The sequence below is a fragment of the Rhinolophus hipposideros genome (assembly GCF_964194185.1).
Source record: "Rhinolophus hipposideros genome assembly, chromosome: 7".
Classification (NCBI taxonomy): domain Eukaryota; kingdom Metazoa; phylum Chordata; class Mammalia; order Chiroptera; family Rhinolophidae; genus Rhinolophus; species Rhinolophus hipposideros.
This window is the reverse complement of record NC_138053.1, coordinates 82,585,689-82,613,400: the sequence shown is the minus strand read 5'-3', so window position 1 is coordinate 82,613,400 and position 27,712 is coordinate 82,585,689.

The window sequence follows — 27,712 nt, the reverse complement described above, 5'->3', positions numbered from 1 at the left end:
TGAACAAACATTTCAATAATGGGCATATTAAACTGCACTTCACCATATTAAGATTCTTTTGCATATGTGTATAGGCTAATATGCATTATCACAGATAGACATGTCAAATTTGATCAATACGTATGTACACACAAGAGTCATGATTTTTCAATTTTGTTCTTTGAAATTGACCACATTTCTGCCAAAGTGAAAATAAAAGTGTTCCCATTCAAGAAAATCAGGAAGGCCAGTTATTCTGTCATAGATTTATACAACTCCACTCACTCATATATTTCATATATGAAATAGTTAACACAAAATGGTTTTCTGATTCCAAAACATTGGTCCCATTTGCTTCCTTCTTGTTGGTGGTGTGAGAACTCAAGTGTGGTCCCTCTGAGGCTCAAATAATTCCTCTGTTGCTACAATAATGCTGCTTCAGGTAACGCTGGAAACCCAGTGCAGATAAAGAGAACTGAGCATTCTAAGTTTGGCCTTGCTTACTGCTACTGCCACTTCTGGTGCTTGAAATTTCTATTATTGCTCAATGCAGCCACCTACTTTTGTGACAGCCCTAGAACAAGTGTCCCCTTATCAAAGTTAGCATTTGACGTTACAGTGTTTTTAATTCACTTATACGGCTTCTGAATGTTTAAGTACATTTTTGTCAAGAAAGGCATTGGATTCTATTTTATTTTTTCCTTTTCTTTTTATTTATTTATTTATTTGTTTGTTTGTTTGTTTGTTTAAACTTATTTATTTTTATTAGTTTCAGGTGTACAAAACAACATAATAGACATTTATCATTTATATCCCTCACACAGTGATAAAGTGATAACCCCCCCGCTCCCCATCTACTACTCCTCTGACATCGCATACAGCCATTACATTTCCACTGTCTATTCCTAATGCTGTACTCCACTTCTTGTAACTACATATATGTATAATTGTAATTGACATTCATTATTGTTCAGATTGCCATGGGGACAAGACACTGGATTTTAAAAGGAGTGAATGAAAATCTGTTTTCTGCTCTTAGAAGGGGTGAACAGTATTTCCTGCCTACATGTTCCTTTGTTGTTAAACAAGGTTTTCTCAAACTGAGTTAAAGTTGTAAAACTATTTATCCCAGGATATATATGCCTATGGTTATCTTGCTCAAAGGAGATAAATATCTGCTATACCCAAAGTCACAAATGTGTTGGAAAGTAGCACAATGTTTGGGACCGTATTGGTAAGGAATAATACCTAAACAACTGATATCATTGTGGTTAATAAAATATTTGTAGTGATTGGGTAAATCTGTAAGTCACCAAGGTTTAGTTGTTGTTCTTAGTTATTTTTTTCCTTAAAAATACTAAATTAATTCTAATAGTTTTATGTAACGTAAGGCATGGAAAATGACAAGACCAGGATTTTTAAAATTCCAAGGAAATCAACTTTTAAAATATATGATTTTGATGGAGTATATTTGTTTGTAGAAAGCAAGACAGAAATGCACATGTGCCTTTTCATGCCTGTCATTTCCATCCCATCTTATACTCACCTTTAATTTATTACGTATATCATCACTTTTGCATTCAATCTCTAGAGAAGTATTATTAAGGGTATAGTAGCAATTATTTTTGTTCTCCCTTCATGCATCCAACTTTTCTTGACCTTTAAATTTTTCCAGTCTAATACCTTAAGTTCATTTATGGATTAATCATAAATAGTGTTAAAGGTATATTTTGGTGACCAAAGGAGGATAAATGCCCAAGATGACCTTCCAGTTTGAATGCAAAATTCAATTAATATTTTTTATAGAAAACCTAATCATTTGATTTTGATTCCATATGTGTTTTAAAAATTATTTATATCCATATTATGGGAACTTCTTTAATTCTAAATCTGAAATTTCACATGGTCAAGCTAAATAAGAAAAAAAAAACTAAATCAATATCATATAATGCTTATACCTATTTAGTAAAGACATGACAAATGATGTCTAAACGGTAAGTCAAAAGTAAAACTTCCATGATCTTAATTCTGGTACTCTGTCTTTGGATATTACATACAATCACAAAGGACTTGAACTGTTCATCCACAATAACAAACAATCGTTACACATTAATTATGCTTCTCTCAGCATATTATTTAGCTGCAGTTTGTTTTTATTTCTTAAATTAGTATGTACAGTTTCTGTTCTGTTGCACAATATTTTCCTGAATGAGAAAAAAAATCTATCTAAACAAATATCTTTAAAAAGATCAAGAAATGTATGTTTAAAAGTGTTTATAAAGAACATAAGCAGTGTAAAAGGGATATCAGTAATTATTTTCCTGTGATTTCACCTGTGTTTTACTCATCATTTGGACATGTAACGTAGGATTTTAATTACTACTTACTGTGCACCACTTAATTTTAGATAAATCAGGTATAAATGAAAAATCCATGAAAATCAATGTTGACTTAAAATTATTTTTAGTAATGTAATAAGAAATCTGTAAAATAAAAGGTTAGTTTTTATTAATGTCTTTTAAATGGATGTGTTTCAATCCTGAATCTATCACAAATCAGAAATAGGGCTCAGAGAAGTCATACAATTGGCCTTAGATTATTCCCTCGTTTGTACAATAAAGATGGAGCATTATTAGTACAATAAAGATGGAGTACTGTTGTGAAGATCTTATTGCATAATTTATGTTTAGCCCTTGGTATAGTTTCTAGTATATACTGTAAAAATAATTAAAAATAGATATTTATATAACCAACATCAGTATTGTAAATTATTATACACATTATACATAAAATAGAAAAAACATTAATCTGTACTTCAAAAATGTATAGAAATTGATAGATATCATATTGTAATTTATTAGATATAGGATAAACTCACTTTTATAGGTATCAGATTGCCCAAAGGTTAAGAGCATGGACCTGGAAAAGATTAAACGGGTTCAATTATGACTATGGACAATATATTTAACTTCTCTGCCTTAGTTTCTGGACTCATGTAAAATGAGAATAATAATTGTACCTATGGTATTTGTTTCTAAGGATTATGTGTTTCTAAGTTATATATATATATATATATACATACATATATATTTATAGATAGATAGATATAGATATAGGTATAGGTATAGGTATAGGTATAGGTATAGGTATAGGTATAGATATATATATATATAGATAGATATATATAGATATAGATATAGATATAGATATAGATATATAATATTTTCAATACAGATATTTATATGATTTTTATTCTATATTTTATTTCTGAAGATTTGACTATTCTTGATTTCTTGATCAATCTAAAGGATCCTTCCCAGAGAAATGGGAAGTGAAAATATGAGTCATTACTCTTTTAAACCTGAAGTAACTATCCTTGATCAATATAAATCTTGAGAATAGATATTGAAATAGCAAATGGGTACACTGCTGTTTTCACTACAAAGGGATCATAGAAAAGATTTTGCAAAATAACACTCAGCAGAAGAGATTCTAGCAAGTATATATAAATTCCCTTCAGCATTTTTGTTGTCAGTGTGAAGTCTACTTAAGTGCACAATTTCATGCTTGACTAGTCATTGTCCTTCCTTGAATTTATTTTCAGTGATGGCAAAAAAGATTATTGGTTTTCCAGTTGCTGCTCAGCAGTCATAAATCCATATGGAAAATACCTATTCCAGTGAGGTCTTAACCTTTAGATTACATATGTATCTTTAAGTCAAGAGCTCAACAATCTGAAGTGCATCAATATTGCGTAATTAAACTTGAAAATTATCTTCTCAATCAATAATAAAATACTGAGTTTTCTGTTCAATTGACTTTTTAAATAGATAAAATATTTAAATCTACACACAACAGAAATCAGCATTATGAAATGAAAATTTATTTCTTTTCAATGAAGATATAAAATTTGTTTTAAATGAAGTGCCTTAAATAATTTATATATATTTTTATTGCTTTCAGAGCTAACTGTTTGACAAAATATATTAATATTCTCAGAGTTTTGTTACACATCTCAATTCTGATATGGTATGAAGGAGGCAAAAATGTTTAAAGAATAGTGATATTAGACTACATAAAGATCAAAGAAACCAAAATCTCCAGATCAATTTTCATCTTTATGTCAGAAAAGTCTTATGTTTAAGTCATAAGTTAAGAAACGAGTTCTTTGAATCGTACTGTGAATTGTATTTCCTCTTAAAACTTATGTGTCTTTAACTCCATTAAGAGGAGTTTACTTCTTGTATATTAATATTTATTCAGATAACTAATTTCTTTAATTGTTTACATCTGAAAAATATACAGATAACTATTTGACTTGGAATTTTAATCTTTCAAGTTCTTCATCAGCAAATGAGTCATTCAGTAAAAATTATGAATATTTTTCAACATCTGTAAGATAAATGATTTGAAGTAAAACATACATTACTTTGAGATATGCAAATTAATCGTAAAGAATCTTTGTGAGATAATAGTCTTTTCTAGGGCACAGAATAAAGCAGCCTATTAATCGCTACTCCATTGGTGTTTAGAAAACCCAACTGACACTCATGTCAGAATTGGTATATTAATTTCTAACAAATTACCCCAAAATTTAATGGCTCAAAACGTCATAAATTTTTGTGTCTGTTTCAGTGGGTCAGGATTTTGGATGTGGCTAAGGTGGGTGGTTCTATCTCAAGGTATTTTACATGGTTGTAGTTACTATGTTAGCAGGAGCTCAAAATCTAAAGATGGCTCACTCACATGGCTCTTGGCAGGAGATCACAGTTCCCTCCTGACTATTGGACACTGGCCTCAAATTTTTGCTATGTGGGCCTCTTCGTAGATAGTTCATGTACCCATGACATGGTCGCTATCTCCCTCCTGAGCAAGTAATCTTCAATATGTAGCAGAGAGAAAGGCGTACTTATTTATACAACTAGTCTCCTAAGTGTCAAACCATCATTTCTGATTTATACTATTCACTAGTAACAAGTAACTGTTAAATCCACAGTGAAGGGAAGGATAATTAAGCTCTACCTCTTGATAGCTGGAGTATCATAGCATTTGTGGACGTATTAAAACTGACGCAGTCCACACTCTAGCCCCAGATTATTTCCATTTCACACACATGCAAAACATTCACCCCCTTCCAAAGTCTCTACCAGTTGCATCAGCTGAAACATCAGCAGCTTGCCTCCATGTGTAAATGGAGCTCATCATGTGTTGTTCCTTACCTATATCTCCTTGATTGCTGTTTGTCTTCATCTAAAGACCAATAGACTAAAGATACATAGCCCCAACATACAATGGGACAGACAGCATAACTCACAACTCTTTTCACAAAGGAAAAAAAGAGGAGGCACACAGGAATCATACATCTGTGTGTGTCCGTGTGTGTGTGTGTGTGTGTGTGTGTGTGTGTGATAACAGACCTAAATATTAAGCCTAAACTTACAAAACTTCTAGGAGAAAGCATAAAAGGAAGTCTTTGAAATGTCAGTTAGGCAAATTTTCTTAGATAAAAGCAAGAGCACGACCTTTAAAGTCAACATTTGATGAATGGACTTGAACGATAGCAAAAAGGTATTTTATTTGAAAAATCAATGAGGATTATAATATTGCTGTCTTATCAAGGATCTACCTTTATATAGAATTCCAAATTATGCTTGTCCATAAGCCTGAGTTAAATGACTTTTGCGCTGGACAAATATGGATGCATTTCTGGTCATCTACACTTTCCTTTATTTCCATCATCAATTTTCCACTAACCTCACATCGACTATTCTATCTCTTTCTATTTTAAGGTATTCCTTGAAATTCCTAATCCATTTCCAGGAGAACACCTCCTGTGTAATTTATAGCTCCATTTATCCAGAGGATATTTCTCAAGTGGAGAATGCTCTTTATTTCACAATACTTATAACAGTGAACAGGAAAATGTTTATCTTGTCGCTCCCCATTTCTGACTTCTGAAGTCTTTTTATATGAAACATCTATTTCCAAACTTTACCCTCCTTTATTTCTTATGTTCATGGTTCTGTGATTATTTTGAAGCTACAGTGAAGCTTTCCTTAAATAAAGGAAATATTGTCAATCAATTGAACTCTGACATTGAGAATACAATGAAAGAGAAAACTATAAGAAAAAAACCTCCTTACTCTTTTGTAGCCATAGACCCAAGAAGTAAACAAGTAACCACAGAATAGGTTTCGTGCCCAACAATCAGTGAAATTTTGGCTGTGACTCTAACTTGAATTTCAGCCAAATCAGTATTTGTTTGGCTCTAGTACCCATGCTGACCGTCCAGTCCCTTAATTTTATTTCTAAAACTTGCCCAAATCCTTAACATTTTTTATATTCTGAAAGTGATTCAATTCCTTAACTCCTTAGTCTCAGAGAGATTGTTTTCTGCAGGTGCTATTGTCATTGCTTCAGTAATAAATTCAGATTCCTTTCAGATATGTGTGACAGTTTCTCAGGATCAACTCACAATGTTTGAAAACACTCTTCACCAAACAACTAACCCAGATTACAAAATGGGTAGTTTAGGAATTATCAACAATCACAATATAGCTCTAGATTAAAGTTATGGTACAGACCATGAATTTAGCACATATAAGAAGAAAATAAGCAAAACCAGTAAGTAGTAAGAATAGCCTGAATGAGAAGAAATTGTACAATAGATAAATGGTAAAGGGGCAATTGTGAGGCCAAAAGACTATTATTAAAAGGTATATTAATAACCTGTATTTTGTGTAGTCCAATCCCCAGGCCAGACCTGGAACCTACTGAATACTTCAGTGCACTTCAGATAGCAAAAAATAGGAGTCAGGGGCTGATAACTAGGCGACACCAAAACAAGGTTGTCAAGAGTCCATCACCCTGAGAAGGGTGCCATCTGACCATGTCCTGCCAGGTTCCCTGGCATGGTCTCAAAAGTATATTAGTACAATTTTGAGTTAGAAATTATCACTGGATATACAACACATAATTCTGTTTTGTCATTAACCCAAAGCCTTTGTCACTCAGTGATTCGCTGAAGATGTTGATACCTTTAACAGTTTTCTTCAAGTTAATGAAACTTTTTTTCCCCAATTTAAATCTTATTTGATCCTCACATATTCTTCATCTATTCCTGTTTGTTCTTCTCCTTTTATGTCTCTGGTGAACCTTATTCAGTTTCCTTTGTGGATTTCTCTTCACCTGTTTTACTAATATCTAATATTTGAGGAGCATGGGTAGAGAGTACACATTAACAGTTTAAATTTTTTTGTGTAATACTACTTATATTTTCACCAACTGTGTATAATTTATAAATCATTATTTTCATAAACAATACAAATCAACAAACAAAGCAAAGCTTGTGAATTAAAAAAGTATAGTAGTATCTGCAAAAATCATTCTACAAACCTGCAAACAAAAAAAAAAAAAAAAAGAAAATTTAGGCTATAATAAAGATTAAAAAGTATTCATTTGAGCATAAGATTCCACTTCAGGAGGCACAGGTTCATGTAGCAACCCAAATTGTGCTCTGGAGAAAATCCAAAAAAAAGGTAGGATTTATTAAAGAGAAAACCACAAGTTTTTCCATTTTGGTCCTCCATGGAAATGAAGGATGATGGCTAGGTTAACAGAAATTAGGTCCATTATGCAAATGAAAGATGCTGATTGGTGAAAGAGATTGGCTTCTTTCAAGATGAATAAAAGGTATTTGCTCTTTGTCTCTGGTTCCTGGCACACAGCCTCTAAAACTCTTAGAATTTCCTGGTGATAAGGGTAATAGGAAGTACTTTTGTTCTGATGAGACAACCCTTAGAAGCCCATAGCTATCTTCAGGATGGAGACTGATTGCAAGAAAGATCAAGCCTTGATTACAAGCTAAGATCTTTCAGCCTATCCCCTCAACCTGTGAGGAGGAAAGAGAAGCTGAAGATCGAGTTAATAATTGATTAAACATGCCTATGAAATGAAACCTCCACAAAGATTCCTAGACAATACCAGTTCAGAGAGCTTCCAGATTGGTAAACACATCTATATGCCAGGAGGATGGAATGCTCCAAGTCCATGTGATAGAAGCTCCTGGGCTCAGAACCCTTCCAGACTTCGCTCCACATATTTCTTTATCTACACATTCATTTGTAACCTTTATAATATTTTTTCATAATAAACTGTTCGACCTAAGTAAAGTATGTCACCGAGTTCTGTGAGGAATTCTAGATAATTATTGAACCTGAGGAAGGCAGCTTGGAAACCATAGATCAAAAGTATATGAGGATGTCCTTACTTCCCTCTCATTTGTGAAGAAAATTGTCACTGTATGTAGAATTACAGGTTAATATTTGCACTTCATAAATTCCATGCCATTGTCTTTTGTTCTATATTGTTTCTTACAAAAAGTCAGTCATAATGTATTTTACCACACCACTTTATATGAAGCATGTTTTATTTCTCACTGAATTCAAAATTTTCACTTTTTTGTCTTCAGTTTTTAGCAGTTAAATTCCAGTGTACCTAAATGTGATTTTTTTTAATTAAAATTTATTGGGGTGACAATGGCCAACAAAATTACATAGGTTTTAAGTGTACAATTCTATAATATATCATCTATGTATTGCATTATGTGTTAAATACCTAGAGTCAGTTCTTTTGTCACCATATATTTGACCCCCTTTACACTCTTTTACCACCCTTCCCTTACGCTCTGGTCACCACTAAATTGTTGTCTGTCTATGAGTTTTTACTTATTTGCTTGTCTTGTTCCTGTGTGACATCTTAAGGTAAAGTAAAGCTGCAGGAATTTGTCCTAGAAAATCTTCTCCACAGGAAATATCAAAAGATTTCTTTCCGGCGGAATGGAAAAAAAAACATGAGATGAAAATGCTAATCTGTAGGAAAAATGTACAAGCACAAGAAATGTCTTCTGTGTTTACGTGTGTGTGTAAAATATAACAATAGTTCAAAACATGTCAGGAGACACGTAAGTGGAAGTTTTATATGTTTAAAGGTTATTGCATTGTAACTAGACATAAAAATTTTGAAGCTGGAATGTTGAAGAGTGAACAGTAATGTGAAAATGGAATTTGTTGCTATGAAATAAGAACTATTAAGTGTGAGAGTAAATGTATGAGTGTCATTTGTGTATTGTAAAGTATGACATGTGTGGGGTACCGTATTTAATCAAAATAGACTTAGATACATTAAGGATATTGTGAGTTTCAGAGAAATAAATTATTGTAAAGAAACCAATAAACTGGTATGCTTTGTTGACAGACTACTAAGTTTGAAAAGTCAACCGAAACAATGTGGTGATATCTAGCAATAAACAAAAGTTTGTATGTTGTTTGATCCCTTGATATACTAATTAGATGTAATATAGTTTGACACAGGGTCAAAACAAGTTGTGTTCAAAATTATTCATCAAATATTACTTTAATTAGTAAATGTTGGAAAATGATATAAATGTTCATCAATAAAGAAGTGATGCAATATAAAAAAAAAAAGTATATGAGGACTAGAACTTGCTATTACCCTCTGAAGTTATGAGACTGAACTCATAAGCTGTAGGGTCTGTACTAACTCCAGATATTTAGTGTCTGAATTGAATTAAGTGGTTGGAAACCAATTTGAGATTCAGAATATTGGTTGTTGATGTTGAAAAACACCACATAATAAATTAGTGTTTGGGTTTGTTTAGAAAATACACTGAAGAAAGATTACTGGTCCTTCTTTGTCTCATGTTATAGCCTTTGCTTTAAAGTCCATTTTGTCTGGTATAAGTATTGCTATCACAGATTTTTGTTGTTGTTTTTCATTTCTGTTTTCATGAAATATATATTTTTCATCCCTTTATTTTTTGTCTGTATTTGACTTTCAATCTAAAGTGAGTCTCTTGTAGGCAGCATATTTAAGGGTTTTGTTTTCTAATCTATTCAGCCCACTTGTGGTTTTTGAATGGAGCATTTAATAAATTTGCATTGAAACTGTTGTTGATAAATATGTAGCTTTTGTCATTTTGTTATTCATAATTTTAATATATATATATATATATATATATATATATATATATATATATATATATATATATATATTGTGTTTTTGTTTTTGTTTTGTTTTGTTTTTTCTTTTTCCCCATCTGAAAGAAGTCTCTCTAATATTCCTTGTAATACTGCTTTGGTGGTGATGAACTCCTTTAGCTTTTTCTTGTCTGGGATGAGCTTTATCTGCCATTCGATTTTAAATGATAGCTTTGCTGGGTAAAGTAATCTTGGTTGTAGATCCTTCCTTTTCATCACTTTGAATATTTCCTGCCAATCCTTCTGGCTTGCAAATATTCTGTTGAGAAATCAGCTAACAGTCTAATAGGAGCTCACTTATAAGTTAATGGTTGCCTTTTTCTTGCTGCTTTTAGGATTCTCTCTGTCTTTAACCTTTGCCATTTTAATTACAGTGTGTCTGAGTGTGGGCCTGTTTGGGTTCATCCTGTTTGGGACTCTCTGCACTTCCTGCACTTGTATGTCTATTTCTTTTGCAAGGTTTGGCGATTTTTCAGTCATTATTTTTTTTTTTTAAAAAGGTCCTTACTCTTGTTTTATCTCTTCTTCTGGTACCCTTAAGTGTGAATGTTGTTATGCTTGACGTTATCCCAGAGACCTCTTAAACTCATTTTTTAAAATTATTATTATTATTATTTTCCTTTTGCTATTCCACTTGGGTATTTTCTGTTACCTTGTCTTCCAAATCACTGAATCAATCTTCTGCTTCATCTAATCTGCTGGTGACTTCTAGTGCATTTTTCACTTCAATTATTGTATTCTTCGCTTTTGAATGCTTCTTTTTGATGGTTTCTATGTTTTTTATGCTTGCAATCTCTCTGTTGAAGTTCTCACTAAGTTTCTTGAATATCCTTATAACCATTGTTTTGAATTCTGTTTCTGGTAGGTTTTTGCCTCCATTTTGTTTAGTTCTTTTTCTGGATTTTTCTCCTGTTCTTCCATTTGGTACACATTTCTTTGTTTCCTCATTTTGACTGCCTCTCTGTGTTTCTATGTATTAATTATATTTGCTATGTCTCCCAGTCTTAGCCAAGTGGCCTTATGTGGTAGGAGTTCTGTGGGAACCAATGGGACAGTCTCCCAGGTCACCTGAGCTGGATGCTCCAGTGTGTGGGTGTCATGCAGGGCAGCAGGCGGGGTCTCAGCTCCCGCTCTCAAAGTAAGAACACAGGATAAGATGAGGCTAAAAAGGAACACCCATGGAGCCATAGATAGGGGAGTCAAACCAATATATTCTCGCTGGCGGCTGGGCTGGAGACACAGGAAGCAGGATCTACATAATCTGCAACCCGCCGTCCTAACAGCAGTCCGCGATTGCCAGCCACCATCTTCTTGCTAGCCCCCATTCTCTTGCTAGCGTAGCCATGGCAATTATATTAGTGGCCAATGGCTCACTGGTTACAGCTGACGGCCAACTAGCCACAGCTGATGCCCATCCAATCACAGTTGATGGCCATTTACTACCTGAGCCAGCACCTTTCTATGTGAGGCCGAAAGCCTGGAAACTGCTTTCTGGGGTTCTTTGTGCTCTTCTGTTATAGTTGAGCCTTAATTGCTATTGGCATATGAGTAGGTGAGATTGACCCTCAGGCTTACTTGCTGTGGGATTTGGCCAAATCCACAGCTTATGAGGTGCTGTGTGGGAGGCTTAGCCCACTGAGTGGGATTCACCCCAGTGAGTTCTGGTGTCTATTGAGAACATCCTTTGTGTATGTCACTTGTGGAGCTAATTGGGCATTGTTCTGCTGTGGTCTGAAACCAACATCCAAGTGTGTTTGTTCTGAGGCCTCTTGGGAAGGTCTCTGGTGCAGGCCAGGTCAGCCAGTGCCTGTGATTGGCCAGGGGCTACTTGGTAGGAACTACAGAATGATCCACAGTTGTTTGCACATGGGAGAAGCTATACTGCAAACTGAGGACAGCTGCCACCAGTTCTAGGTTGGGGGTAACTGCAAAAAACCAGGACACCAGGAAGCCTGCTACCACCTGCTGATTCCCTTAAGGTTTAGCCACTGATAAAACCTCATGCCGTATGTCAGTTGGGTGAGACAGAGACTGAGAGAGTCACTGAAGTAGGAAGAGTTGTGGTCACCAGGTTAATGTAGACTTTGATTTGGTATCAGTGTTAAGGTTGGAGCAACTCAGCAAGTTTCAGAGCACACTGTGGCCAGTTACTGCCTGACTGGGGCCCATGGATTCCAATAGTTTTGCAAGAAAGACTGATTACAGGAGGACTGACTGCTCATGGAGAAAGTGCCTCAGGTGGTGTTTGAGTTGGGTTGGAAAGGGTCACAGCTGAGTCACCAGGGCAGAGCAGCAAATCTCACTAGACCAATCAGATTCGGATTTGGCCTGTGGGGGTGGGCTCAACATAGAAAAGATGGCGCTCACCTGAACTCTGCACAGGAACAGGACCTATCACTAGGAAAATGCCGACTGTCTTCCAGTCATCGCTCTGAAGCCACACTCTTCAGTCTACACCCCCTGTATATCTCCGAGGCCCTCCAAGTCACGTCCCTTTGCTGGAACCCAAGGTGAGTGCCTTTGGGCAAATGAGTCTGTGCACGGGTTGTTTAAGAGAAGGCCTGGGTTTCCTGCAGCCTTACATCCCACTCGAATGGTCAGAATCCCCACTGTTTTACAGAGCCATATGTTGTGAAGTCTTCTCTTCCCAGCACCAGTACTGCGGCTGGGGAGCCCACTTGATGTGGGCAGCTGGAGTCCCTTGTTCCTCTGGGGGGAGTCTCCATGGCTGAGATAGCCCTACCTTATTCTCAAACACCACAGTGAAGTTTGGGGCCTGTTTTGCGTCTCCGACCCTCCTATCAGTCTCAACGTAGTTCTCCCTTATATTTTTAGTTATAGGACTTCTGCTTGGCTAGACTTCAGATGGTTCTTCAGGTCGGTTTTTCTATAATTTAGTTGTAATTTTAATGTGTTCACGGAAGGATACAAGCACAGTGTTTATCTACTCTGCCATCTCAGATCTCTCCTTGGATAAACCAGTGTTAAACATGAAAATACCATGGGTTTAGCTTTATGCCGTAGTCTGCATTCTAATTTTATTTTTAAACTTCAAAGAGTTGTGTATCCTTATCTTCCTAAGTTTGCTGTACTGTTATCATACACTAGGCTAAAAAAGGGAGAAAACAGAAAGATTAGTTGTGGGTTGCTGTAGGATTCACGGGTTGAACAATTGATTCTTGTCAAGCGTGGGATCTAGTTTTGCAGTCTAATATATATAAACTTAATGCATTTCATTGAGAACATTGTATTTTTTAATTTATCATGCATTTATGTCATATTTCTGTGTCATTGATTATTACATAGATTTTTTGACATTTAGTGTATTTTACAGAACTCAGGTATTATATGATTTTCTTATAGCTGGCATTGCCTCACCCATTGTTCTGTCATTTTGCATATTAACTTAAGCATTGGTATCATATGAAAGCTGATAAGCATTTTATATATATTTACATATAAATATATATCTATATACACACACACACTTACACATATATGTACATATATACATATATATATATATATTTGTTACATTTGGTTATTGTTTTAATACTCACATTTACTTTTTGTTACATTTCCCTTTCTTTACATGTCATATTATTTTCCCTTGAGAATTTCCAAGGGAAAATCTCATTAATAAATTACTTACTTATAAATATCAACAGTCTCAGCATGTCCCAGTGAAGGATTGTTAGTAATACTGTCTTACTTTTTATTTCCTTGCTACTAGCTGTTGCTATTTCTCATTTTAATTTCTCAGAAATTCTGTTGGGAGAAGTCACATATTAAAAAAATACATATTTTATTAAATGGTCATGAAGGTTTCTAAGAATCATTTTAATTCAATGTAAACACATATACTTCTTTTTTCACTCTTTCTCACTGCTGTTTTCTTTTTTTCCCCTTTTTTGTTACTTTACCGGCATTACTGTTTAATATTGTTATGAATGTACTTCTTATTTAAATCATTTCTACAGAGGGACAACTTGAAAACGTGCATTTGGCTTAACATTGACACTAGCAATCACAAAATTATTCTTAAAATAAAAGAATGAATGAATGAATTAATAAGATGTCCTGACTAAACCTCCAAGCAATTTCTGTAACCTGTTCTGAAACTATAAAACTTTTTAACATATGGGCTACATAATTCAGATATGTATGATAACATACCTTTGTACACATTGTCTCTCGGGTTATTTGGGTTACACATGACTTATCATTAAACAACAAATTACCCAAAAGATGGCACCCTAAAATTGAAATCTGTTACTATCATAATGGTTACTTTGTTTGTTGGAATATTATTTTATGTTTCTATATCTTCATTTTATATTTTGTAAATTGTAGATGATATTGACATACTCAAAACTTAAGAGGCAAATTTGAATAAAAATAATTTGCGTGTGTGATACTTTGTTTATGTTGAAAAAGTTATTTTGGTAGTTAATGTAAATTGAAGTTATTGTAGCAAAGTATGAAACAATACCTTTATATGTAAATTGGGCTGTCAGGGGTTGGGCAGATAAGCTGCCTACCAAGTTCAGTAAAATAATTGTGAAAGTTCTGCATTTGTTAGAATATAATTTAGTGGCAATAGCTTTCTGATTTTAAAAGGATTTAGAAAAAAAAAATCACATTTTATTTCCTTGGACTGTCAATCTGAACTTGCAAATCAGAAGAAATTCTGAAAGAAGAGTTTGATTTTCTAAAACCAAGTATTCTATATTATGGAAATGCACCTCAAAAGAAATGAGGGAGAAAACCATAGTGAAGCTGCTTTCTCTTTTAAATATATTCTCCTGAAATATTGCAAAATAGAAGTTATTAATATCTTAAAATATTCTTTTTTAAGTTGAAAAATTCTGCCACCTCGAATAACCAGAAAACTTTACACTGACGTTCCAGGTAGTAGACTTTTCAATGCAAATCTTTGAAGTTTATCTTGACCAAAGCTATAAAATATGACAAAGTACTTCATGAACAGAGGTAATTTTGTATGTGTTTTTTCCTCAAAACAATTTAACCATACTTTAATTCTTATGATGAATGTGTGCAATGTTGGCATTTCTGGTGAAATTGGTATTCACTTATATAGCATATTCATAGAATCCAATGGTTAGAAGTTGTTGGTTACCTGGTAGCCACTAGCAACCACTGCTCTATTTCACCCCAATCATTTTAAAAATGATATTATGAAAATTAAAAAAAAGAATATTGCAAACTAATGATAAGAGAACTATTTACCAAAATCTGAAAGATATAGGAGAATTTCTAATAACTGCAGCATCACTGAGGTTGATATTATGTCTGAACTGTGCATGCTGTGCCATTTATTGTGCAAAATGCATAGATGGGATAAAAGATTGGGGTAAAATTTTGCTCACTTCCACATTCTTCCATAATTGGGAAACATGGGGGCTAGATTGAAAACAGAATAGTCCTCTTTCATTATATTATAGGAAATGAATTCTGACTTTTGTAGAATTGCTCAACTTTCCCTCCCCCTACCCATTCCTCAGCTGCTGCAAACCTCAATCAGCCCTGATCTTTACCTATGCTTTAGGAAGCTATCACTTTTATTATTCTAAGCAAGCATGTTTAAAGATAGTGACACACTGTGTCTGGTGATATCTGGTGATCTGAAGTAAATTAGTAAATGGTCAAAAAACAGCCATTAGAATAAAAAATTGGTAATTTTACTAAATCGTGTACAAATACAATGAACTACAGACGACATATAAGAGTATTTGGTAGTTAAGATAATATGAAAGAGAGCTCTCACACAAAGAAGAGATCACTAAGACTATTTAAATAATGTTTTAATATAATTATAGATTTTAAAGTATTCTTAACTTTAAGAATTTAATGTGAAAAGTGTAAAAGTAATAAGTCAGTTATACATTATTGAGAGTTTTGGTAGAAAAAAAAAAGTCTTAAAAATGGAAGAATTGCCAGCTAGTTATATTTTAATTCTACAAAATAAAAGCTATTTTATGTACAAATATTAAAAATATATTGTATATTAGTTTACCAAAGGCTGTCATTCATCTAACACACCTTTAAAGTATCACACATGCACGCACACACACATGCACACAAATGTGCACGTACACCCAAAGGAATATATATGTTAGGTTCTAATGAATTAATAGAGGGTAGGAAATTTAAGAGTACCGCATTCTTCTTCAACAAAATCTTCCAGTGCACAAACAAATGTACCTCTTAATTTATTTGCCCTTATTTATTTTCATCAGCAGTGTTTTATAGTTTTTAAGTATAAACATTTTGCATATGTTTTACTAATTATTTCTAATTATTTTATGATTTTAAATGTTATAAAGTTTTAAATGTTCATTTTACAATAGGTAATTGCTAGTATCACAAATGTATCACAAAATTATCATTTTACAATAGGTAGTTGCTCGTATCACTTCTGATTCTGACTAAAATAGAGTTACATGGTCTAGATTTACCCTCACACATGAAACTCTTTTTGTTTAATTGGACAATATACATGAAAACATAGTTTACAAGAACTGGACATCAGGCAATAATATGCACCAACCTCGGAGAAGTAAGAAGAAGAAAAGTCAGCCCTATGATTGCCACTGTTTTGAGAGCTTCCAGGCCAACTCATAAGGAAGAGGAACAAACACAAGCAAACAATAAGGAGTCCCAGAATGTGGGTGATGATGTTGACGTTCCAGATAGATCAAGGAAGGAGATTGTACTGGACAGAAGGGAGCTGCATTTATTTAATGTGTAAAAACTTTCATTATCTTCCTTGTGGCTGTTTTTCCAACTTCATCTCACAAAACACTCTCCCTTGTTTATTATGCTCATCTTCACAATGGCTTGCATGTAAATATGCAGACTCAGATATTTGCAGTTGTTAATCTTTACCCTGAGGACACTCCTGGGCTAGGTAATCGTATTATTGCTTGTAACTTTCTAATCTCTGTTCTATCTCCACTTAAATTTTCCCTCATCAAATGCATCTTTTCGGAACAGTCCATCGAAAGAAAGAATGCCCCACCTTTGCCACCACTCTCTAGTCCCTCATCCTGCTTTAATTTTCTTTGCATCTTTTATTATTACCTGAAATTATGCTAAATATTTACTTCTTGTAATCCTCCATTAAAACAACCATGCAAATGCTATTCCTGGCACCACAATAGTGCCTGACATTTAGAAAGAGATCAATAGATATTTTTGAATAATAAATAAATAAATACAACTTATAGTAGCATCAATATTAATGTGACTAAACATTTGTTTGTGTATTTGTATTCAATGATATATAAATACGCATATGCGTATGTGTGTATACGTTTCTCTTGAAAATATTTTGAATACCTATTGAAATTCTGCACTGTGTAACGTGTCTTATAAAAACAGTAGCATAAGTAAGGCAAATTACTGATGTTCTAGTTCATATGAAGAGGAAAACATTATTTAAATCTAAAACATAGCCACAGCCTGAAATTTGTCTAACATTGCAAGAAATGAATTCATTTATAGTGTATTAGATTTACTTCATTTTCAATATATAAAAATATTTTTGTTGTAATAATATAGCACATATGGAATATGTAAATATTTTTCATTAATATAAATAACGCTTTGCTCCTTACACTTCAATATTATTCTTACTCTTTTCCTTTAAGAAAAGGAAAAGTTGAAATTTGATTTCACGTCTTCAAAACAAGCAAATATATCTCAACCTATTGATTGTAGTATGTGTGATTAGCGTGGATCGACAGATATTTCGTTGAGGAAGCCGATACTGATGTTGACTGACTCATCATGTCCTTGGAGTTTCTGAGGGACTGTAATGGTTGTGATAGTTGCCTGCAACCAGCACTCTCATTTGTACTTCCGGTACTGCTGATTACTTAGCAATACAAACAACACTCTTCTATTTGAGCTCTACTCATCACTTTTAGTTTTGCTGGTTTTTCTGAGGGGGGCAATGGGATACACTTGAACAACCTTATTTCATGATGATTATTACTACCAACAACCAGTTTTGAAGGGTTATAAATCTTGACAACCACTTTTGTTCATGTTTTGAATCAGGTGCAATACTCAGCTGTACCAGTATCTTTTAATTGTTTGGCAAAAGTAGCAAACATCTGCTCATACACAAGGTGGTTTGAATGAGTAATCAAAATAAACAGTGCTTTGTATTTATAGATGCTCCAGAATTCAGTAAGTTGAATACATCTGTGTTATGTATCAAAAGACTACTATTTTATTTGAAATTGGCATAGTGCTATAAAAAGTCCTCTTTCCATTCTTAAATGAAAAATAATTTTTAAAAATTCTCAACCCACGTATATACATACATCCATAGATATGTATACACATACACATATATATGGGGGAAATTGCAATATTGCTAAAAACTGTGGTTGTGAAAATAGAGTCTACAGCACATATGTAAGTTTACATGTTAAAATATTTTCTAGGTGAGTTCTGAAAATATCACTTAGAAATGTTACTATAAGTCACTTTACTTTCTTCCACATTATAGATTTTACTTTGCTTAGCATTATAAATTTGTTCCATAATGGCTGATCATGAAAAAGAAAAGAAAACAAAACAAAACAAAAACAAACTTTAGTTAAACATATCTTTCATTGCCATGCATTACCCATAATAAAGAATGTTCTTCAAATGAAGTAATTTAGTTTTGTTGTCTAATACAGTAAAGCTTTTTAAAAAGCCATGCTAAATTTTTGTTAGGTTTTCAGGAAGAAAAATGGATAAAAGCTCCTTTGACATGAAGTCTAACTTAGTAATAAGAATTGGAATCCTTGGTAAAAATAATATTCTTGAAACTTCTTACCTGGAATTTACTACAATTGTGAGCAAATGTCATATACTAAGATATAGTTGTGTTCTAATTGTACAAGATAATATTCCAGCTAGAGATGGAAAATCATTAACCAAAAAGAATGGTTCCAATGTTAGAAATATAAACTGCAGAAAGCTTACATCCATTACTAGACTTATTTTCAGAAGTAATCATCCTAGGCACAATTTTCCTTTAGTTAATAGTCTTCATTTAATCTGTTGAAACTCAGATTATTATTGGTTGATTTTGATCATGTCAGCTTTGTTTTTTGTGGAAAGGGTCTTTTCAATTTAATTTACTGATTCTTGAGTAAATCTAGAAAAATACTGCTCAATTAATTGTAAATGACATGCGTATTAATACAAAAGACATTTTGTACTTATTGCATTAAGCAAACTGTAGTGATAATCTTAATGATAAGGACTTACAGATCTACTATATGTTCAGTTAAGATGCTGTTTCATGGAAAATCACAAGGGAACAATATGAAAACCATGAAAATATTTATCCTTTGGAAATAATACAAAATACATAGAAGCATGACTTTATCCTTTGGGTTTGTCATATCATTATTTGTGATAATACTGATTTTAAGAATCTAATCTATAATAGAGCATGGTTAAGTCTCTTTACCTTTTGGTAGTTCATGTCAATTAAAAAGAAAATTACAAAATTTGTAGGAAAATGACAATATATATATAGTACCAAAAAAAAAGGAAAACATGATTTTTTTTTTATTATTATTATTTACCCTCTCTGTCTACAAACCCTGACTGTGGGCTCTTCTGCTCCTTTGAGGAAAGTGTCTCTGTTTAACAATCACTTCCATTTGCATATGGATAAATGTTCCAAGATAAATGCAACAATATCTAGAGATAATAAGTAGGTTTAGTTTTGTTTATGAAGTTTTTGTTTAAATAAGTTCCCCTATTACAAGAGGAGAAATGCATGACTTAGAATAATGCATACACACTCCAAAATATCACTCCAAAATATCACAATAAATAGTGTTTGTGGTGAAAACAGACATCAAATTAATGGATTTTTATAATTTGTGTTGGACAATTATTTGATTTGGCTCCTCTTTGACATTCTACACACCAAGTGGCATTCTAGTTTTCTGGCTAAGCTGCTACCTTTTCCTGTTTATGAATGCATTATTTTCCTGTAACAAAATACATTTGGTGGCTAAAATCAACAGAAATATATTTTCTCACAAAGGCTAGACGTCCAGCTCAAGCAGAGCTGTGCTCCCTCTCAGGGTTGGGAAGAGAATCCATTGCATGTCTCTTCCAGGTTTTGGTAGCTGGCAGGATGATGTTTCTTGATTTGTGCCTGTATCACTCCAGGTTTCACTTTGCCTTTTCCTCTTTTCCACTCTAGTTCTTTAATTTAATCACATTGTTTTGTCATATAAGATAATATTCACTCGTTCGTCTTACTAGGTAATGTTTTTAAGTTCTAGGATCAGAACATAGATATAACTTTTAGGCTGCAATTTAGCCTACTACAATCACCAATTTTATTTTTCAACATGGATTTGGGGGACACTATTCAGAACATTCCCATACCAGGACCTACTTACGCTCCTACACAGATAAAACCAATCAAATGTACTAAACCAGTATGTTAAAAAGTTAAAGCATGATTGAATTTATAATCAACAAAGGTTGTATACACTTATAAATGCAGAAATCGCTATGTAAACATAATTCATTTCCCTCCATAATGACATCATTCTGCAATGTCTACAACTTCCACCCTCAGTATATTCTGCACTACGGGAAGATGTCACCTTCTTAATGGCCAAGTGCAGCATCTATAGAACATGCACGATAGGGAATGTGTTCGTTTTCTGTGGCTGTTGTAACAATTTATCACAACTTTGGTGGCTTAAAACAACAATTCTGGAGGCCAGATTTTGGCCAAGTCCATGGTAACCTCTACAAAATCATGACAAAATCGGGGTATTGGCAAGGCTATGCTTCCTCCAGAGGCTATGGGGGAGACTCTGTTCCTTGATACTTCTATCTTCTGGTGCTGCAGGCATACCTTGGCTTACCTTAGCCGTTATCTCTCCAATCTCTGCCTCTGTGGTCATGTTACCTCTTTTTCTGTGTGTATCAAATATCATCTCTGCTTCTCTCTTATAAGAGCATTTGTGATTGGATATACAGGTCACCAGGATAATCCAGAATAATCTCATCAAAATTCTTTTTTAGCCATCTCTTAAAATGATACTATATAAGATAAAATTCAGTTTCTAGGTATCCATTATCATACCACAGTGTATATCAAAGAGCATGCTGACAAGCTTTAGCACTAACTGAGGCAACTGTTTAAATACATCTTCTGAAGCTTGATCTATCATATTGCTGCTCCCCAGCCGACCCACCCTTGAAGGTTTACAACATGTTTTCACTTCAGATTCTGTGCTGATCTTTGATTTTTCCATGTTTTTAGCTCTGCCTCAAGCTCTTCTGATGGTTGAATTTCAGTTACTGACATATCTTGAATCAGATCATTGTTTTGAGTGTCAGTTCACATTGTGTCTAAGGTAGAAATTTCTACAAATATAATCCTATTCTTTATCACCCAATCATTGATATAAAACACTTAGTCAATAATCCCTCATTTTTTGTGTGCATCTAATGGCAGGGTATGAAGGGAGAGTTAGAGATTTTGACATTATTTGTCCAATTAAAAATTGCAAACAACACTGAGGATATCACAGGGAAGATAAAGATTACTTGTATTTATAAAGGATAATGATTGAGTCAGAAATTCTATGTGCATGTTCTGGATAGAAACATCCTGGGCTTAGATCTTAATTTCACTATTATAAAGGATACTTCTATCATCTATGTAATGTATTGATATCTGTTGTATCTACAGAAAAGTGATACAGAAAAGTGATTTGTTGAATGAACAAGGGCAATTGGTGAGATGTATACACAGAAGTATCAGATCAATGATTTTGGGGAGACCAACACAGTAGTCTATTTTACTCTTAGACTGCAAAAAGGGATGCAGGGAGTCAGGCATCAGGAGCCAGAGGGGTTCCCAGACATTTTAAGAAAAAAGAAAAATAAATATCCGTACCATAAAATTTTAGGGTCTATATTCCTTTATATTTATATATACACACATATATGTGCATATGTACATGCATATGCATATTCAAACTATCCATATTCAAATATAATAGTGTAAAATTAGGTATACATAGTTTTAAAAGATTTTTGAAACTAAACATAAACTTACCATCTATTAAATTCTTCATTATTTAATTTTGTATTGTATTGTCTTATGAACACAAGAAAAGGCCTCCTTTAGCCACAACAAATACACCTAGACCTGGTTAACTGAAAGCTCTTCCATGCCAGGTTTTATGGTATCCAAGTTTCAGTCAAATGATTTAGCATATCTTTTCCTGGATACATTCTGTGCCAAGTCATTTTTTTAATCCAAAAGAATTCCAAGCCTGCCTGTTTCTCCCTTTAAATGATTGAGTTATTATGGTTTCTATCATATTATTAATAATGTTATATTTTGTTGGTAGGACAAGTTCAATTAAATTTGAGAATACATCACAACAGGGGAAATGTGATTCAAAAGCTTTTTAAGGCAGGAAATATAGTTCAGTTTTAGAGAAATAGCCAGGATTCACCGATAAAATATGTGTTAATATATAAAATCAGGTTGAATATACCTTGAAATAAGTTTATAATGTAATGAGATTGATTCCGTTGCAAAATTAGAAGAAATATTTCTACCCCTAGCTAAAGGAAAAGGTGAATGGCTTAATGTGAGAAGAAATCCTATCCTTGCTTATCATCCATGCCAAAGGTGTAAAAACCCATTTTAAGATTTGGTTCCGTCTCTTCACCTCATACCTGACTGATTCAATGAGTTTTGGTAAAATTGCTGAGAAACCTTGAAGCATAAACTCACAATTGAAGAGAGAAAATGTGGTACTAATCTCTAACATATCTGAACATTTCACTGCTTTTTTAGTTGGTTTGAGTCTATCTATTGGAGTTTTTTTTATATATTTAAAGGGAGAAAACAAATTACTCCCCCTTGTATTTTAAAATTGAGTAAAATTACATAGCTAGTCTAATGATCATGTTTGTGCAGACAGGAATAAATATACTTGATCTTTTATTTGTACTACCTCAACTCATTTTAATAACACATAGATAAAGTATGATTTTGCATAGCTTTAAGGAGAATGACAAAGCCAATCAACTATACAAAATTTGATGTTTTCCCTAGCTATTGGAAAATTCTCTTAACTCCGCAATTTTTTTGTAAGAGTATCAACAGAAATACTTACAAAGCTAAGAGCACTGATATTTAAAGAAAAAATACATTTTTAATGCACAAATCTTGAGGACCAATCTTGAACACTCTTTAAATTTTTAAATTATGTATATCTCATGATTATAATGTAGATTTAGTGATTTTTTTTCCTACCAAATGCCGTTTACATACCACCAATCCCTTCCAGTTCACTCCTTTGTCGTGTTTGCTGGCTTCTTCCACTGTAAAATAAAATATTCCTCCTTTGTAATTAATAAGTATTTTGGAGGAGATAATTTGAGATGATACAAATATCTAGACTCCTTATAAATGTTTGTCGGCAACAAATGTGTTTCCCTGAAAATAAGACTGGGTTTTATATTAATTTTTGCTCCAAAAGACTCATTAGGGCATATTTTCAGGGGATGTCTTATGTTTTCGTGTACAACAATCTACATTTATTCAAACAGTCATGTTGTCTTCTTCTGGAACATCGTCAAATGTACTAAATGCGACCATCCGGCTGAGGATCCTAACTGGGGCATATTTTCGGGGTAGGTCTTATATTCGGGGAAAGTCGGAATTATGACAGCGGTGTTCTAATGGCAGTGTTCTACTTTTCCTCAGCCCTTTCACATTGAATGGAAATCCTCCACAAAGGAGAACTGTCATTTTTCCTCTGTATATTTATTTACTCATTTATTGATAACTATGGTTTTATAGACATTTATTTTATTTGATGGATTATAATCCAATGCTATTGCTATTTATTTTGCTGTTCAAATCATCTCAGGTTGGACTTTTGGGGGCATTCAGTTGGTTCTTTCACACTGTGTATAGCATTCCTTCCTGGTTGGAGTGCTTCCTTGCTTTCTGCCATCATAATATTCTCCAGGCTCATCTCATATTTTCCTCTTGGAATGAGATCAGTTCTTTCTCCAATGAGTCCTGTGAACAATACATTTCCATAATATCTGCATTTAGGAAATACACCAAAATATATCTAGGCATGTGATTTTTTTTTGTTTTTATTTTTTCCTGTGATGAGATATATGAGTTGGTATTATTGAAGATTTAAGAAACTCTTTAGCACAGGGATTTTTGTTGTTGTTGTTCTTGCCCTATTTATCTCCTCTCCTTTTTGTAACTTCCATTAGATTGGATCAATTATTCATGTGCTGTGTTTTTTCTCATTTAAAAAAATCTATTTTATTTTCTGCACTAACATTTGATAATTTGTCACTCAGATTATCTTCTTCAAAAATGTATTTTTTAGTATGTACAATTTTCATTTCAATTTGTTTTCTATATATATTTTTTCTGGCTGTCATAAATTTTTAGTTTCAAAGGAATACAGCCTCTATTTTCTGATAATGGCATAATTTTGATCTTACATGACATATTATTGTTTGTTACTTTGAGGGCGTTTGATTTTATTTATGTAAACTGTATACTACTTTCCTAGTATTCTTTGTGTTATTTTTTTCCTTGAAAGTTTGTTATACTTATTTTTCCTTCATATTGTCAACCTCTCTCTATTGTCAGTTTTATCTTAGTTGCTAATATTTATAAATAGGGGCTTCTCCTGAAACATATTGTCGGCTTGCATGTATTCCCTTTGTGTAAACAACACTTTTTTTTTTATTTTTTTTATTTTCTGGCAGCAAATATAGAAGCTCTGCTAGTAGTGAGTTAGTGGTGTGAAGGTATAGGATGTTTTTAAGGAAACAAGAGAAAACAGATGTTTAGTGTGGGGATAGACATTTTATATGAACAAAATATCCAGGGGTTTTGCTTAGGCCTCAGGTTTTACTGGGGTTCTCCAAAAGCCTGTTTCTTCAGGGTAGATCAGTGTGTGTGTACATATGGGAGGAAAATGAAGAAAAAACCTACTAAATGAAACAGGTGACAGATACAGCTCTTCTACAGCCCTTTAAACATTTATGCTGTCAAGAGGCCCAGGGCCACTTCCAAGATACAAAAAAAAATAAAACAAAACAACAAGACACAAAAGAAACAAACAAGCAAAAAATTGTACTGTTTGCCTGCCTCGGATGTTGAAGCTACTGCAAGCATTATCTGAAGGTAGAAGCACTCACTTATTTTTTGAGGCTGCGTGGTGAGGGGGGAGGCTGAAGGTAGACACTGTTCCTTATACACAATACAGGTATCTGCTCTACTGAATTCAACTACCTCTGTAATCATCATATGCATTATACTTCAAAAAATACCTGCTTATGTGGGTAAGATGTACCAATTGTGATTTTTCAACAATGGAATTTGTGCTGAGTTTTAAAAATATTTATTGTGTGACTTTAATGGGACTCTGGTAGGAGGAATGATAATCATCTATGTTCAGTCAACCATCTTTGAACTAGGAATAACCACTGCATTTTAAAGGAAGTAAAAATCAGAATAAAAAGTTTATAATAAAGACAAAGGCAATTATATTACTTTTCAGAAATAATCTGAATGACCTTTGTTAGCTTTTAATGAGATTTTCTAGTGCAAAATTATACTCAATTTTATTCCGTTGTATATGTTTTATTTTGTTTTAAGGAAAAACAGTACTTTCTTCATTACTTAGGATTTCTGATAGTTCTGGTTTTATTGCTTGCATAAACAAGCAGGAAAATATTAGATTTTGGTTATTTTATTAGTGATTTGTTTGGTGCTATAAAATCAGAATAGTAGCAAAAGAAAAAGTCAGCCCCTGAGCCATAGTTAGCCAGCAGATATGCTTGTTTTGCTCATAAATTGTTCACTTTATTTTCCATATTTTAAAACTTGAAAAAATTATTTTATATTTAGATCTCAGGCTTTTTCTGAAAATGAATTCAACAAACTTGGCAATAGTGATAAAATTCAATTATCACATGGGAAAATTAGCTGGAGCTAACTAAAGATTATATTTATAAAATGATATCAGCTTTCCAATTTGTGACAAATTTTAGTACTCCTTATTGAAGATCCAACAAATATTTGCACAGTAAAAGATAACCCATTCTACTCATTACATTCTTTATCTGATTTTATTAAGGATTTGAGTTTGCAACAATTTCTACAATGCAATAAGATGAAGGAAATACTGTATATTTAAAGTCTCTCTCTCTCTCTCTCTCTCTCTCTCTATATATATATATATATATATATATATATATATATATATATATGTGTGTGTGTGTGTGTATATGTACACATACTTACATATATATACATATGTGTATATATATAGTACCTATATATGTATTAATATTATATATGTGTATACACACACACACACACACACACACACACACACACACACACACATATATATATATATATATATATATATATATATGTATGTATTTCTTTTTTATGGGAAAGAAAGAAGGAAAGGCAAGACCTATAAGTTGAAGAAATATTTTGCTTTAGAACACCAGTGTTAATGCTCTACATTATATTCAAATATTGCTGTGTAGAGCAGCAGTAAAATTAGCAGTGACATTGTTCTCTGCCTGCTATTTATTTAGTATCACTGAAAATTACTTTTCTTGTGTCATTGACTGCCAATTAGTAACCACCAGATGATAGCTATCTTCTTGCTTTTCAATTTTTACTAGAGATACTTCTCATATAGTGTTGCTCCTTTAACAGTCACCTTTACCATGTGAGATAAATATAAAAGTAATTAAATTTAATAGTCTCATTGCTTTTAAGGAAAGCCATATGGTGTACTTCAATTGCAAATTCTAATTGAAGTCAATGAAATTTTATGTAGAAAATACTTTTGGAAAATGTAGCTGTGTAATCAAATATATACACGATACACTACTTTCACTTGAGAGAAGCTTTGCCCAATACCTTTTCTTATTGTCTTTTTCATGAATACTCAAAAGCCTTATAGTTGAACCATGTCTTGCCATTACAAAATAAAAATAAAAACCTTTAAAATTAATGGTGCTAGTTTGTTGTGTATGTTCAATGCATCTTTTTCATTACCCCTCTATCTAAATTTTAATATTGCAATAATCTCTGGAACTATGTCTTGGGTTACAAGAGCAGTATGTAACTGAGACATGGCCCAATCCATTCACATTTATTTGTTCTATTATATACTATAAAATGAAAACTCCATTAAAAAAGCTGTAAATGCGATAGAAAAAAAAAAGAGAGAGAACAAAACATGGAAATAGCCATAGCTTTCCTGGTTTTCCTTATTTAGAATACATGTTTCATATTTCCAAAGCACAGCAGAAAAAGAGAGAGAGAATGTGTGTGTAATTCACCAGGAATGTAAATTCATGGGACTACAGAAAGAGGAAAACAGTGTATCCTGCCAACCTCTGGACTCTGGTCATATTCTTATATCCAATTTGGAAAACACTGGGCTTGCATGATGTTTTTGATCTGCTACTTGTAAAGGGTAAGTGTGTAAGGCCAGCTTAGATGTCCAGGAAGAAGAGGAAGTGATGAGAAGAGGAGAAAGGTACTATCCATTTAGCAAAGGCTCACAAGGCCT